This window comes from Melanostigma gelatinosum, assembly GCF_949748355.1.
Source record: "Melanostigma gelatinosum genome assembly, chromosome: 10".
Classification (NCBI taxonomy): domain Eukaryota; kingdom Metazoa; phylum Chordata; class Actinopteri; order Perciformes; family Zoarcidae; genus Melanostigma; species Melanostigma gelatinosum.
In genome coordinates this window covers 4,286,067-4,300,784 of record NC_136643.1, presented here as the reverse complement: position 1 = coordinate 4,300,784, position 14,718 = coordinate 4,286,067, and positions in this window count along the sequence as shown.

The following is a 14,718-nucleotide window of genomic DNA, read 5'->3' as shown; positions in this document are numbered from 1 at the left end:
CAAACCTTACTAGACAGAAGTAAATCTTGCATTTGTCGGGGACTATTTTCAGTTGTGGATGAATCCACATTTGGTGCCCTGTTGAGCCATGTAGCATGTGTGGGTTGGACTCCAAATGAACCATTGAAGAAAGGTGTGGCTCTAAGTGGATTTTTAACCAACTATTGGGTTTGTTGACAATCAGAAAATCAGGGATGCAGCCTTTCCATACATTATTATTATTCCATTGAATTCAGGGGCTCTGCAGAAACAAAATATATAACTATTATTTCCAAATGACTAGTTCTAACCCCCAAAAGACTGTAGAGTGGCTCAGCTCCAATTGTTGCCTCTGGGCCCCCTCAAACTGGTTAGTCCAGCCAATCAGTGAGCGGGCAATTACACAACACCACAACATTCAATGAATGGTAACTGGAATTTATCCCATATTTGTTTCAACCCGTTACCGTATACAAACCAACACCAAAGTATCTGTAGTTTCCATTATTGCACTATGGATTTAATGAAGAGAGTCTCTGGATTCCTCACTCTCATCGTGACACTGACCTTGAATCTGTGATTAATTTTTATTTATTTTTTAGAGCTGAACAAAGTTTCTCTGGAGTAGTTGCAAACACCACGTGCATGTGAAAACGTCAAGACATATAGAGTGGTGATGATGTTGCGGTTTCCAAAGACCTTTAGGCTTGCGTGGTGTAGTACTCTAATTGGTTGCAAGTCTATCTTGAGACCAACCTGATGAAGCAGTGGATCAAATGAGAATTTAAAAAAAATGATTTGGATTCTTAAACTACAAGTTTAGTCATGTGTCTAAAAGTGGCAATGTTAAACCAAAGTGTCAAATTCTAAAATGAGAGCATTCTGACCATTTACATCAACGATTGTTTCAAAATGTCCCTCGAATGTTCCTCGAATGCAGCCATCGCCTTACACTCAGGGACATACCAGGATTTTATAAATACATCCCCCAGCAGAACCCCACACCCACCAAAAGCATTCCCCCAACCAAACTCAGAGCAAAAGTATATATATTTTTTAAATCCAATATTTCTATATCACGGTCTAAATTATGGCAGCAATTAACTATTATTATTGTTTAATTAAATTATTGGACGGCTACTTATTGAGGATCGCGTGCATTATCCCTCTTTCCCCTGCGTCCTGTCTCATAACAGCTCGGCTGTGCTGCTGCTGAGCGGAGAGCAGAAGCGAGCGGAGCTTCAAGCGCTGCGATCCGGCCCCGAAAGAGTTAAATGAATCTCTCCCTCTCCTGTCTCTCGCTCTCTCTCTCTCTCTCTCGCTCTCTCAACACACACAGGCTGCCACCGCCCCAGATAACAGAGGGGCGCCTCTCCCCAGCCAGCCAGCCTCCGCTAATCGCAGTGGCAGGAGGGAGGGGGGGAGTGTGGGGGGGAGTTGAGTGCCGGCGGCCTCTCACAGCGCTGGGCTTTTTATTGACGCTGCCTGCCTCTGTGTGTGTGTGTCATCTGTGTGTGTGTGTGTGTGTGTGTGTGTGTGTGTGTGTGTGTGTGTGTGTGCGCGCGCACAGCCACGTACGTGCAAGGCTGTGCATGCTTGTGGGTGCGTGTCAGAGCGAGAGAGCTATAAAGAGGCGGGTGTGTGCGTCTCCCTCGTTTGTGTGTAAAGTGTGTGTGTGTGTGTGTGTGTATGTGTGTGTGCGCTCCCCGCCAGCAGCGGAAAGCAGGGAGAGGCGGGGAATTGGGAGGGTGGGTGGCGAGGTTATGAGCGGAACTCGACAGAGGCCGACAGACGAGAGGCGGGGGGAGGAAGGGGGAGGAGGGTGGGGGGGATCTTTCTTGTGCTGCGCGCTGAGAGCCGCCACCGTTTCTCCTTCCCCTCAGATAAGGTTCGTTTGAAGGTTTTAATCTTTATTCTCTTTAAAAAAAAAAAGACGCGGCTGTTAGTTCGCGCGTTTTGGAGAGTGACAAAGGGGGGGGGCACCCGGAGGGGGGGGGGCACCCATGATCCCCAAGGTCAGAATTAAGAAATGTGATTGATCGCGATGGTTATTTTATGTCACGGGCCCACTGATTGATCGCATCGAGGAATTTAGCAGCCTATTGATTAGGGTTTAATCTATAGGTCTATGTCTCTCACTGCTCCAATAATCTCGCTCTCTCTCTCTCCCTCTCTCGCGAGCAGCAGCAGTGTTTGGCTCGGAGCCACGCTCGCCCTGCCGCGCCAGGCTGTAATTATCCCCGGTGAGGCCGCGCTAACGCAGCGTGGCGCGCCTGTGGGGAACCGGTTAGCCCGACAACACCGGTGGGGGATGGAGGGGGGGATTTGCGTGCGCGTGCTATTTCGTATTTGTGTGACACGGAGAGACAAGCGCCACTGTGTTGCCATTTCAGCAGCGCGCATCGAGGCATTTCCAAAGTCCTCGCGAACCGTAAAAAGCGTTTGCGATTTTAGATTAGAAAAAAATGTATGTATTTAAAACAATTGATACGCTCACTGTAAAGTCACCGTGGACTGTCGTAAACACGCAATGACTTCCCCTAAACATTTTCCTGGAATGGCGGGTGATTGTCAGACTGCCGTGAACAACAAATAATCAGCAACGTGAGCGCTTTCTAAAAGTGTGTGTTCAAGTATAGATCGATTGATTGTACGTGTGCACGTGGCCGAGATACGTGCTATAGTGAGCTTTGGGGCAAGTTTTGCGTGTAAGTGAGTGCACGCGCGCGTCTGTGTGTTTGTGTGAGTTGCAGTAAGCGATCCATAACGATCTGCAGGTGGATTGTGCTGATTAGTACCGGCTGCTGCGGACTGAGCTGCGTGCAAAGAGCTTCCTGCAATCTGAGCCTGACGTGTGTGTGCTCGCTTGTGCGTTGGCAGCCAGCCCTTTCAAAAATATGTGTGTCTGTTTTGAGGACAGCACGTGTATATTTGGTTGATGTGTGCCGGAGGTGTGTGTTTGTGTGAATTTACCGTGTGTGTGTGTGTGTGTGTTTGTCCGGCCACCGCTTCAGTGTCTGATTGCAACAGCAGATGGCTGGATCACTCTGACCTCCCAGAGTGGCTCCCTACGCCGGGGTGCACGCATGTGTGCGTTGCGTTCACGCTGTTTTTGATTTGTACAAGACACGCGCACACACACACACATAGACACACGCATGACATATAATGACAGTTAGAGGACGGCATCACGGGATTTCAAGCACGCTTTTTTCCCCGTCGCCATTACCCAACATGAGCGCGTTTTCAAAGGCACACGCTGTTCTTGGGGCTGGCTTTTTCCAAACCACAAAGTTCACACACGGTCGTAAAAATGCAAGTTATAAAAACATTAAAAAGGCCCGCGCTCGCTCTCCAGACCTGTTTTCGAGAGAGTCCCTCAGACTGCCGGTATTTTTTTCTTTATGTTACCTACGACTGTGTTTTTTTTTTTTTGCGTTTGAGCGCCAGAAACGTTTTTGTTTTTTGCCCTGCGGTTCCTCGGAGCAATATTCATTCTAATCCGGTTTCCAGTGAGTGATGGAGAGAGCCTCTGAGTCAGTGCGGGGGGAGGGAAGACCCGGTGTCTGCTGCTGTGACGTCGGCCTGTCTTTCCAACACGCATCTGACCTTTTAGCGTGATTATTAGCGGTGTGTGACGTCGCAAGTGTTTGTTTTTAACTGCTTTACAAACCAGAGCATCAAAGTAGCTTTCAGCTTTTTATTCATAATCCTCATGACTGACTTCTTGGTGACTTGGTAGTTTATGTTAAATCATGGCTTCTGTTTGGAGACAACGGTGTTGCCCCTCACCCCCCTGACATCTTTGAAAGGGGCACATCATATCCCCCCATGGCCCAGTATTAACACAGTACAAACAGTGGGTTGCCAGGTTGGATCCCTGTACCTGGAAAAAAATCTTGGCAGATATGGTGGGATGTGGCTACATGGTACAGAGGGAGCATGACGCTTCACATTGCCAAGGCTAAAATGGTGGTGTAGACAGAAGGACGTGTTTCCCGAACCAAACACGCTGCTGTCTGGACTGTGGAGGGTGCAGGTATATGCTGGTGCTGGTCGAAGGAGTGCGTCTCTTCGCATGCTGCCGGCATGCATGACTAGATTGACCAGATTGATCACCGTTTCATCAGTCACCTCTTTAAGATTCATATATAGGCTAGATATGCGATACTGATACAGAGTACCAATTGATACCAGTGTTTAATTAATCAACTGTATGTCTCACTGTGTGGAAGTGACGGGGATCATCCGGCAGTGTGGATGCAGCCTCAGTTGCCTCGTGGTTTTGGTGCCTGCGGTGGTCATAGTGGATAACTCCCAGTTAGGAGAGGTAGAGGGTGGGGCCGAGGAGAGCAGAGACGCCCAGCAACTCACCCTGATTTCATTAAAGTTAGAAGAAAGGCTCGCTTTTATCATCAGAGAGAGAGAGAGAGAGCTTCTTTCCGCTTTCGGATAACTCGCCCCTTTAAGGTGAACTTTGCTTTTGAACGCGTCCACGTGTGAGTGCTTTGCGAGCTTTGTGTTTGTTTGTGCATGACCGTCTGGTTTAACTCCTACTTTCAGCAGCTGTGGCAAACGCAGCCAGACCTTCCATTTCCAAGTTCCCCCTCTCTTTTCCTACACTCCTACTCTGCTTCTGTGTGTCTGTCTGCTGGCTTTTCTCTCTGCTCTCCTACACACACGCAGAGACACACACGGAGGCACGCACGCACACCTCAGGCTTGATATTCATAGCCTCCCTCCTCCTCCTTCACTTGACATGGGAGCCTTAACAGATGTGCCCCAGCCTTGAGCTGCCCCCCCCCCACCCCCATTGCCTCGTGCTTCGCAGATTCACCTTATCTGTTGGTTTAGAAAAAAAACAAAAACGGAAGAGACACTCAACGTCTATTTTTTAAAATTGTATATCTATTGAGATAAAATGCCACGAATCAACCTGTACCGGTATTAATTCCTTGGAGGTCGTCCTCCATCACCACACTCAATTTATTACAAACTGTTTATCTTAAATGGGAATATATTGGTCTCTATGTCAACATACCTATTGGAATTGTGCAATTTCCCTTTAGTTAAATATCTATTTGTTGCCTTAATTAAAAAGATACATTTAAAAAATGTAATTACAAATATATAAATGTTGTTATTATGACTATTACGATTTATTTGGCTATATAATATATTTGACTTCATTTTCTACCTTATTTCTTGTGTTAAAACCTCGCCTATTCCTGTTTTGGAGTTTCAGCGGAGCTTGTGTGTGTGTGTGTGTGTGTGTGTGTGCGTGCGCGTGTGTTTTTTTGTGTGTCTGTCTCTCTCAGTGTGTGCGTGCGCGCGCAGCCAGTGCCGTGCGCTGGAGGCTTATGGTAATTGCGGTCTCCCGACTGGCCTTCTGGGTAGAGTCTGCGCGAGTGGGAGTGGAGCGAGTCGGTCGGTCTCGGCAGCGTTCATCCATTCTGTGCGGCACTCCCCGTACGGCTCCGCGCGTCCTCGGTCGCGAACCCGGTTGGTGTTCTCGCTGCGCTCCTCCAGCGAAACGCGGGACCACACGGAATAACCTTCAGAAAACCTTCCGAGACTCGGGTATTCCGGTTGTCGGAGAGGACATGGAGTGACGGAGAGCGGGAGAAAAGGGGGCTTTTTCCGAGGACGGCGTGCTCCGCTGAAACCCAACATGGCGCTGCTGCGAGGTACGGCCGAGCTGAATTAATTTCTCCGCGAGTCCGCCGACCTGGCCACCTGTGTCCTGTGGGGAGCCCGGGCCGCACGGCGCATCGCCTCTGCCGGACCTTAACGGATCTTCTTTAGTGGATTTCTCTTCACTCTGACGTTTCTTTCCCCCTCCGCGCAGGATCTCTTTTTTGTCGCTTTATGGCAACCCAAGTGACATTTGCAGCAGCAGAAAAGTCCGCTCGAAATATCGGGTAACGGAGAGTTTCCGTAGACAGTAGAATAAGGACCGAGAGCTTTTATTTGTGAGACTTGTTTTGTTTCGTGACAAGTGGATAACCTGTTAGACACTTTTTAGTTTTTTTTTTCTTTGGCCGGGATTGCGTGTCTCCAGCAGACGGGACCGTGACCGGGCTGCTCTCTACGTGTACGCACGGATCGCTGTCCTCCCAGTTAACTTGGGAGAAAAACAGGAAAAAGGCGTGAGTTTGGGGTCGCACGGACGACGGCTGGAACTAGCACCAATTAACCAGGTGAGGCAATCAATGACAAACCCAAATGTGTTTTCTCTTCGCGTGTGTCTTTTGCGATGTGGAAACCTCCTGAATGAGGACAGAGAACGCACACTTTGCTCTGAATCGTTCAAACTGTAACTGTACACAACTGTGCTTTTTAAACGACCACTGTGTTTTCTATTTCGTTTTTTTAAATATAGTGTGTTGTAAATGAAAGACGGTCGGGCTGAATCTGAACGCGACAGCCCGGTGTTGTGCGCAGAGACCGGGGAGAGGATCGGCCACTTCTAAGAATAGCGCATAGGGTGGTCTTTGTGCGTTTCGGCGGGGCAGTGGCATGTGGTTGATAAATAACACGCGCGCGCGCACACACACACGTAATGATCCGACCGTGAGCTTGGCCTCTTTTTTTCCTTTTCTTTTTTTACAACTGCCCTGTCAGCCGGAGGGAGGTGAGAAGGACGTCCCGGAGATTAGCGGACTTGAAAGTGGCGCCGTCCTCGCTTGTGAACATTCCGGCTTTTCGCACTCCGTTTTAGTGCCGAAGTGCGCGATAGAGCCTGTGGGGCGACGGTATGAGTGTGTGCGCGTGTGCGTGCGCGCACACGGAGCTTCTGCGCTAAACAAGGTTACGGAATCCAGCCTCGCCCTGCCAACGGGAAGCGAGCGGTGCTGCTCTCGTTTATACACGGTTCAGTTCAGTTGGAGGGCATCCCCGCGGTGTGTGTGTGTGCTGGCGTGGCTGCTGTGTGTGTGTGTGTGTGTGTGTGTGTGTTTGTGGTGGGGGGGATTTTGTTTGGGACAGAGTGGACGTTGATCAGTTGTCTCATCAGTCCCAAATGTAGTGGTGGGGGGGACTGCACCGCTCACCTTCCTGTCTACTTGATGGAAACCGCTCTGGCATCCTGCCACCACACACGCACACACTTGGTATCTTGCAGGTGTTCTCTGCTGTGACTTTGCGCTGCGGCATGTTGTCTTCCACTCTTGCGTGCAGTCTTTGCATTGCGGGGGTCCTTTGCAGGGTACTGCAGTTTGTGGGCGGCAGCGACGAACCACGTCCTATAAAGTTGACGTTTAATTGAAATAAGTGCCGCAAGGCGCGTTGGACGTGTTCCAAACTGAACCGTCTTTTCCCAGCGAGTCTCTAAAGCTCCTCTGCGGGCTGCGCATAGCCCACAGAGCAGCATTTAACCGGGATGTTTGTCTCCAAGCGACTTTGTCAGGACCGCACTCTCCATCGCATCGAGGACGGCTCACATCGCAGTTTTTGTTGTTGTTGTTTTTATTCCCCGCTACCGCCGCCGCGCGTGCTGCCTGTCCTGCAGCCACACAGGCACTAATTAGGGGACGCTCTCTTAGGACGATCGATGTGCCTCATATCGGCTGGCTCCAGCTCATTGACGAGCTTAGTGGGGGAAGCAGCGACTATAAAAGACAGCCTCGTCCCCGGCAGAATATCTGCGTAGACTACAGCGCAGAGGATCGGTCATAACACAAGCGGCTGACGCACGCAAAGAGCAGGACCTCGTGTTTGGGACCCTTTTCGAGGGATTAAGTGGTGGGGGGTGGAGGCTATACTTCAGGGGGGATTTCAAGCAGAATAAAGGCTTAATTGTATTTAAATGTATTGTCCCTATTGGTACGGCGAGGTATGACTCCAGTGAAATTTGATCTGGTAGTTTTTAAAAGAATACAAAATCAGCGGAGAGAATACGGATTTCTAATTTGAGGATCATAAAGTGACCCGTAAAAAGCATATGGCTAATTATTTACCAAATTGTCCAAATGACACTCTGTTCACACTGCTCCGCGTGTTCCTCTTGAGTTTGCCATGTTTTTGACATAATGTGGACATAGGGACTTCTTTTTTCACAAGCGTGTCAATCAAGGCATGTCTTTAGGTTTAGATTCCTATTTCTGCCACAATAGTGTTTTTCTCATCTTGATTTGGTGTTGGGAATGAATCAGCTATACCATGACAATAATATCGTTTCCTCGCCTTCAGATATCTCCTGCCTGTCCTCGGCCTCTCTCTTAACGCCCCACAACCTTTCACAGCGACCACAGCCTTCTTCAGGACTCTTGCTTTTTTTAAACTGCTGTCTGATCTTTTTTTTTTGGTAATGGAGCCCGTTTCCCCCGACTGTTGTGGAAAGCGTAAAACAAATACTTCACATTTTGTGTGGGCCGAGTTTATTTATAGCGCTATGGCCTACGCATCGGAGCCGTTTTCGCGCATCATTTTTCCACTGCGCGCTGAGCAGTCAGCGTGGGGCTGATCTATCTCCCAGGTGTTGAAAGCACAGAGCGGGGAGGGCTGCTTACTGCTGGGGCCTCGGAACGTTGCGCCGGTATTATGATGAATATTATCATTATGGATTGACATGGTGATTTTCCTCTCCCCCTCCTTTTATGCGAGATTACTTCACACTTCGTCCCAAAAACTATGTTTTATGGCATTCAAAGTGCAGGGTCAAGCATGGTCTCCTAACCAAATAGATGTTTATTTATTTATTGATTTAATAAGTAGTGACTTCCTATTCGAAATATGCAGTTAACGGTCACTCTTATCTCGGCCACCTCGTCTCTCAAACACAGTCAGACAATCAAAGTGTGGGTCGGTGTCTGAAGGTATCACCAAACCTCGTGCCTGCTGGGCCATATTGTCATGCTGAGTGCTGTGTGGCGGTGGATGTGTGCTCATCGGGGGGGGTATAGGGACAACTACGCCACCTCCATTTTTACACCCATTAAGAGAGTTAACCTGCTGTTTGTCCGCTTGGCTTTCTCTGGAATCAATAAGGACCACGCGGGGAATATCGCGCGCGGATAGAAAGCGCGTCAATAAAACCACGGGATCACATTTGCATATCAAACCCCCCTCTAACGTGTCGGGACAGCGGGCGAGGAAATGCGCAGAAAAGCAGTCAACCAAAAAGGGAAAAAAAGAAACGCCCGTGTTCTGTTTATATCCAGCCGGAGACATGAGGTCTATCTTGTGTTCGCGCTTGTTTTTTTTCTCTCGCTCTCTCGCTCTCGCCTGGATATAAAACAACAGTCTCGTCGCTGCCGGCGCTGCGCTCGCTGCTGAAGCGAGGTGCGTGTGAACAAAAAAGCGGAGGCACGGCAGAGAGCCGAGGAGAGATCGGTTTTCCAGGCGCTGCGCTGCTCCCGGAGGAGACGTCACGGTTTGATTGAAGCTATGCTCCGTGCTGGCCTCCCGGGACCTCGCGATGAAACGGGAGAGCTGCCCCCCCCCCCCCCCCCCACCCTCTATCCCTCTCTCTCGCTCTCTCTCTCTCGCAGCGCTTCACAAAGCTTTTTGTTTCGACGAGGTCTGGAGCGCACGGATTACTTCCCCGCAGAGATGTGTCGCCCCCCCAGCGCTGCTTCGTCGTCACAGAGGCTGTCATTACGGCCCCGCAGAAAAAAAATCATCTCACATTATTCTCGACTCTTAACACGTGTCTGGCATATTAACACATATATTTCTGATGGCAGTTTAAGCCCAATAATTAGTGTTACATTTCTTGTTAATCGTGTCTCCGGGAGGAACATTTGGAATGTTTTTGTGTTTTTTTTCAGGGTCGTTAAAACTCTAAATCTCCCGGATTGTATTTAGTTGACTGACCTCGCTCTCGCCCGTCGGGAGATTGATTTAGCTGCGGAGTGATGATGACACGCATCACCTCCCTCCTCTTGAGTCGGTGCAGGCTCGGTCTTGATCAGGCCTCGTTTGTTTTTTTTATGCGTCGGCTCCTCGGGCGTCCATCTATCCATCTGACGCAATCACCACAGACGCTCGGCTGCGCTGCGCGGCAGGGTGAGGGCGATAGGAGTTTATCACAACCGTCTTCAAAGTACCGATCGGCTGAGATAAACACCTTAAGTACGTTTTTTTTTATTTAAAGACTGAATTTTTCTATTTTTAACTTCTGGGATCGGAGCACATGTCCTCATTTCCTCATATGTCGCCCACAATGCACGTGACCTTTAAAAGCCCGACATGTTGGCCATGTCGGAGGTGTAGAAGCTTGGTTTACCTCACGCTGAGTCAGCACCTGTTTTAAACTGACGCTCTTTTAGCGTAATGTACGTCTTAACGCAGCACCAATATATAAACCTCTTTATACAGGCTATTCATCCTATACATGGGGGGAGGGGGGGGGGGGGGGTCCTTTAGCGTAATGTGCTTACATCCAACACATGAAAGCAGCGCAGGCATTTCAAAGGAAAGTCAAGAAACCTCCGGTAAACGCGGGACCGCGCGTCCCCATTACAATTGGGTCCTTTGGCGGCATAAAGGTCCATTTAGTCCCCATTTGTCCCGGGATGAATAGAGCCTGTTGAGCGGCCGCCGCCCGGGCCCCAGTGACAGCACGGGGAAGGGGGGGGGAGGCCTCACAATGTCGATGTTGTTGACGGCCGTGCTGCCGAGGGCCGGCGGGGGGGTGGGGGGTGAACCGTGCACCGACTTGCATGCGGCTGTGCAGCGGCCCGGGGAGGACTGAGGGGCCCCTTTGTTTACAGCTCGGCTGCTAATAATGTGACAGCTGAAGAGACGCCGCCGGCTCCCTCCAGCTCTGCGCTCCACCAGCAGCGCGCTCCCCGCGGCGATTATCCCCGCTGCCTCCGTTCGGTATGCACGCTCCTGTTGTATCAGAAACTACAGCGAGGCAGCGCGTCGACTTCCCAAATCTGGACTCCCGAGTCTACATCGAGATGATCAATGGGGCCATTTGGCACACGTCAGCCCGATGATCAATAACAATTCAAATTGGGCACGCGTTCTCTCTCTCTCTTTCCCGCTCCCGCTCTCTCTCAGGTGAGAGTGAGGCCCTGAGGCTGTGTATTTAGTAGTCAGGTTGTAGTTTTGGTCTGCGCTTAATATGTTTTCTCACATTTGTTCCCGCTGATTTCTATTTTGTTCACTGGCAGTGCGCAGAATTCCTTTCGTTTTTGGCACACATACACAGCAACCTCACGGTTGTGTGTGCATGCGCGCGCCCACATTTAATCCCTGTTTATGCCCACTCCACCCCCGTCGCTGCGGAGATTATCCTGCGTCACACAGCATTTTTTCAGAGTTGAACGGAGCTCTGCGCTTCAGAGAGCCTGGCAAAGCTCCAGGGACAAAGAGCGCGAGGGGCGCCGTTACACAGCGAGACCCACGTTCCCGGTTCAACTACCCGAACAGATTAGCAAGCGCACGAGGTGTTTATGAATGATTGATGGCCCTACGTTTTCTTTAAATATAGGTCTGCGTTTACTAACTTGAAAAAGAGCCGCGGGTCATGCTGAGTTCAAGTAATTGTCGTCAGAAACAGGAAACAAGGGAAAAGAGGGAGAAGCGAGTTTGTTTTCTCTCCCTCCCTCCCCCCTCTCTCTCTATCAGTCTTTCCCTCTGCCCTTGTTTTTTTACTCTTCCTCCCTTAAAAGAGAAGAAGCAGACAATACCGGAATGCAGAGCTAAAGGTTCCGCAAAAAACGCCCGGTGGTTTTCTGGTTAATGGTGCAAGTCGGGGCTCCGCTCCAGCGGTCTGGTTTATAAACGCAACGCCGACCGCTGCGCCCCCCCCCCCCCCCCCCCCTCCCTCCTGCTGCTGCTGCCGACCACTGTGATGGATTGGGCGGCCGTAGGGAGTTGTTTGTTGCGCAAACTATTCTTAGCAGCGGGGATGAGCGTCAACACTGCCTTTTCCTCCTTTTCTATCTCTCTCCCTCCACTTATACGTGACATCATGGAAGAATTTCTTCCCAGAATATTCTCAGGCAACAGTTTAAATTTTTTTAATCTTCAGACTTTAGAGAAATTATAAACATTTGGAATAGGCGTGACACGTCTCTTTCATGGACTTCATGGTGCCTTTAATGCAACATTACCCTCATCCCGAGATGGGTAAGGTGTTTTTTAGTTGTTTTGTTTTAATTACTGCGAACCACACAAGCTTTTATGGTTGCCCATAATATTCTGTATGGTGTCTTGCATAGTTGTTTGGACCGGACTCAGACTAGCATGAACAAAATCTAGTTCAAATGCAGCTTTTCAACCAACAGCAGCACTTAAGAAATGTGGTTGTGACCAGAATGAATCTGTGCTAAAGTAGCCTGTTTTCCTGCTGTCATATTGTGTCGGTGATGACAGTTGCAACGTGCCAAAGTCCTTTTCACAGTATAAGTGTAATCAAGTCGATGCAATTCTGTGGCTACACGTTATTGGCTACGTTGCAAATGCTAGGTACGAAAATCACATACATCAGAAAAGAAATAATTTTGCATCATGAAATATAATCTAAATACCATTAAGCTTCCAATAATATTTTTTAACGGTTATTGAAAAAGAGGTTATTCGGGGGAATTAGAAACCTGTTCATGTTTCCTCTGGCTATAAGGGATTGTAGCATCATTGTGCTCAACAGAGCGCTTCGTCCCGCGCATTTTGCATTATTTTTTAGAGTTTTCTTTTTTCTTTAGAGTGTAGGCCTACAGTGCATCATAGAGGCTATTCCCAGCGGTGCGTGCAGTGTGCCGCCAAGTGCTTGATCCTGACCTTGAGGCCCCGCGCAGCCTCTCATCTTTTCTGGACGGGGCCACTATTCATTTCATGGAAATGACAGGCGCCGCGGCCGCGCACAACTACTCTGTCATCGGCACGGTGCGCACGTTGTGAAGTAATGACAGGCCTTTACGACAGACGACTGTCTTTTTGTTTTACGCGAGCCCGTCTCTCTTTCTCTCCTGTTTTTCTTCTCTCTCTCTCTCTGTCTCTCTCTCTCTCTCTGTCTCTCTCGCTCTCCTGTTTTTCTCTTTTTTTTCTGGAAAAGCAGCACAGCCTTTATGCCAAGGACAGATATTTCATTAAATCGGTGAAGGTTGCGTTTAGGTTAAACGGAAATGTCCAGAAAGGCAGCGTGTCATTGACGATCTGCGTTTGTTTAAGAGGCTTATTTTTTTCATTGTCACGTTTGGTCTCGTGGAGCGCTTTTTCCGTGCAAGAGGAGACTGTGTGTGTGTGTGTGTGTGTGTGTGTGTGTGTGTGTGTGTGTGTGTGTGTGTGTGTGTGTGTGTGTGTGTGTGTGTGTGTGTGTGTGTGTGTGTGTGTGTGTGTGTGTGTGTGTGTGTGTGTGTGTGTGTGTGTGTGTGTGTGTGTGTGTGTGTGTGTGTGTGTGTGTGTGTGTGTGTGTGTGTGTGTGTGTGTGTGTGTGTGTGTGTGTGTGTGCGCGCGTGACGCTCCAGGAAATACGAGCAACGGGACTGGTGTGATTTCTCAACGGTTGTCTGTAACACAAACCCAGCCTTCACGTGGCTGCACGCACATTCTTTTTTTCTTTTTTTTTTTATCCGAGCACGCACACGGTTTTCAGTTCCGTCAGATGCGGATGTTGTGGGAGCAGGACTGTGGCCTCGGGTAGCTGTTGGGGGATGGGAGCGCTGGGGCAGGGAGGAGCCGCGCCGAGGGGCCCCGCAACAGGCTGATTAATGGCCCCCGGGTCACGGCAATAAAAGTGGCGTGCCAGCGAGGCTCAGGGGCGTTTCTCTGCGATGATCGAGGAGCCAAGTTTCCCTGCTGCTCTCAGCACCGCCGAGGATTCACTTTTACTATTTAAAGGCACTTCTCCCCCCCCACCTCATTCCTGCACTGGCTCCCCTAACCTTGCAGAAATGTCCACCCTAACGAGTCATCAATGAAAACTTAAATGTTCCCTTTTCAAATATAATCTGCCAAGTGGGAGCAGTAGTTTCACATTTTCCCCGTTGTTTTACCAGTTTTTCAGGATTTTGAAATGGCCTCTTGAATTTAGCCAGACCACTTTGTTGTTTTTAAGATTCCACTCATGAGGCTCACAAGTGCTCAGTAATCTCTCAATGTTGCCATTTGTACAACAATATTTTATGAAAAACAAATTTGCGTTGTTTTGCAGTGTGATATCCTTCACTCAGTAATACAAAGTATTGCCACAAAGTAAGATTTCTATATCTACTGAACTGACACCATAACGTAAATACAAACTGGAGAAAATAGGTGCTGCAAATTTGCTGTTAAATGTGTACATTGAGTTTATTTTCTTTGAAAGTACATTAAGTTTAGAGCGAGCTCAATATGTATATCAATAAAAGTCAACATGTTTCACATTTGACATATACGTTGTGCTACTTACAGTCATTTGAGGCATTGTATGAATATACATTTGTCAAAAAATAACACTTGGTTTATCTGCTTCCCCAAATTGTATTTAGTCCTGGTAAGACCTATCTTTGTATCTTTTAATCTAATAATGTTGTAAAATCCAGCCCCAATCGGCACCCCGCTGATAAAAGCACAGATTTTATGTCAAAGACCAATTATTAAATCTCCTAAAATGTTGCACTAATGAATAAATGATAACGCTCTTCTTGTTACTTGTTCAATATCTCCTGAACATAGAGTGACTGCTCTGTTGTGCTCCAGTGCTTTAAAGAAATTCAAATATATGCCAAAAAATTACAGACAAAGGACATTTCACATACAAAGAGATCTTGATGTTTTTTGCTTATTGTCGTTTCTCTTGTGATC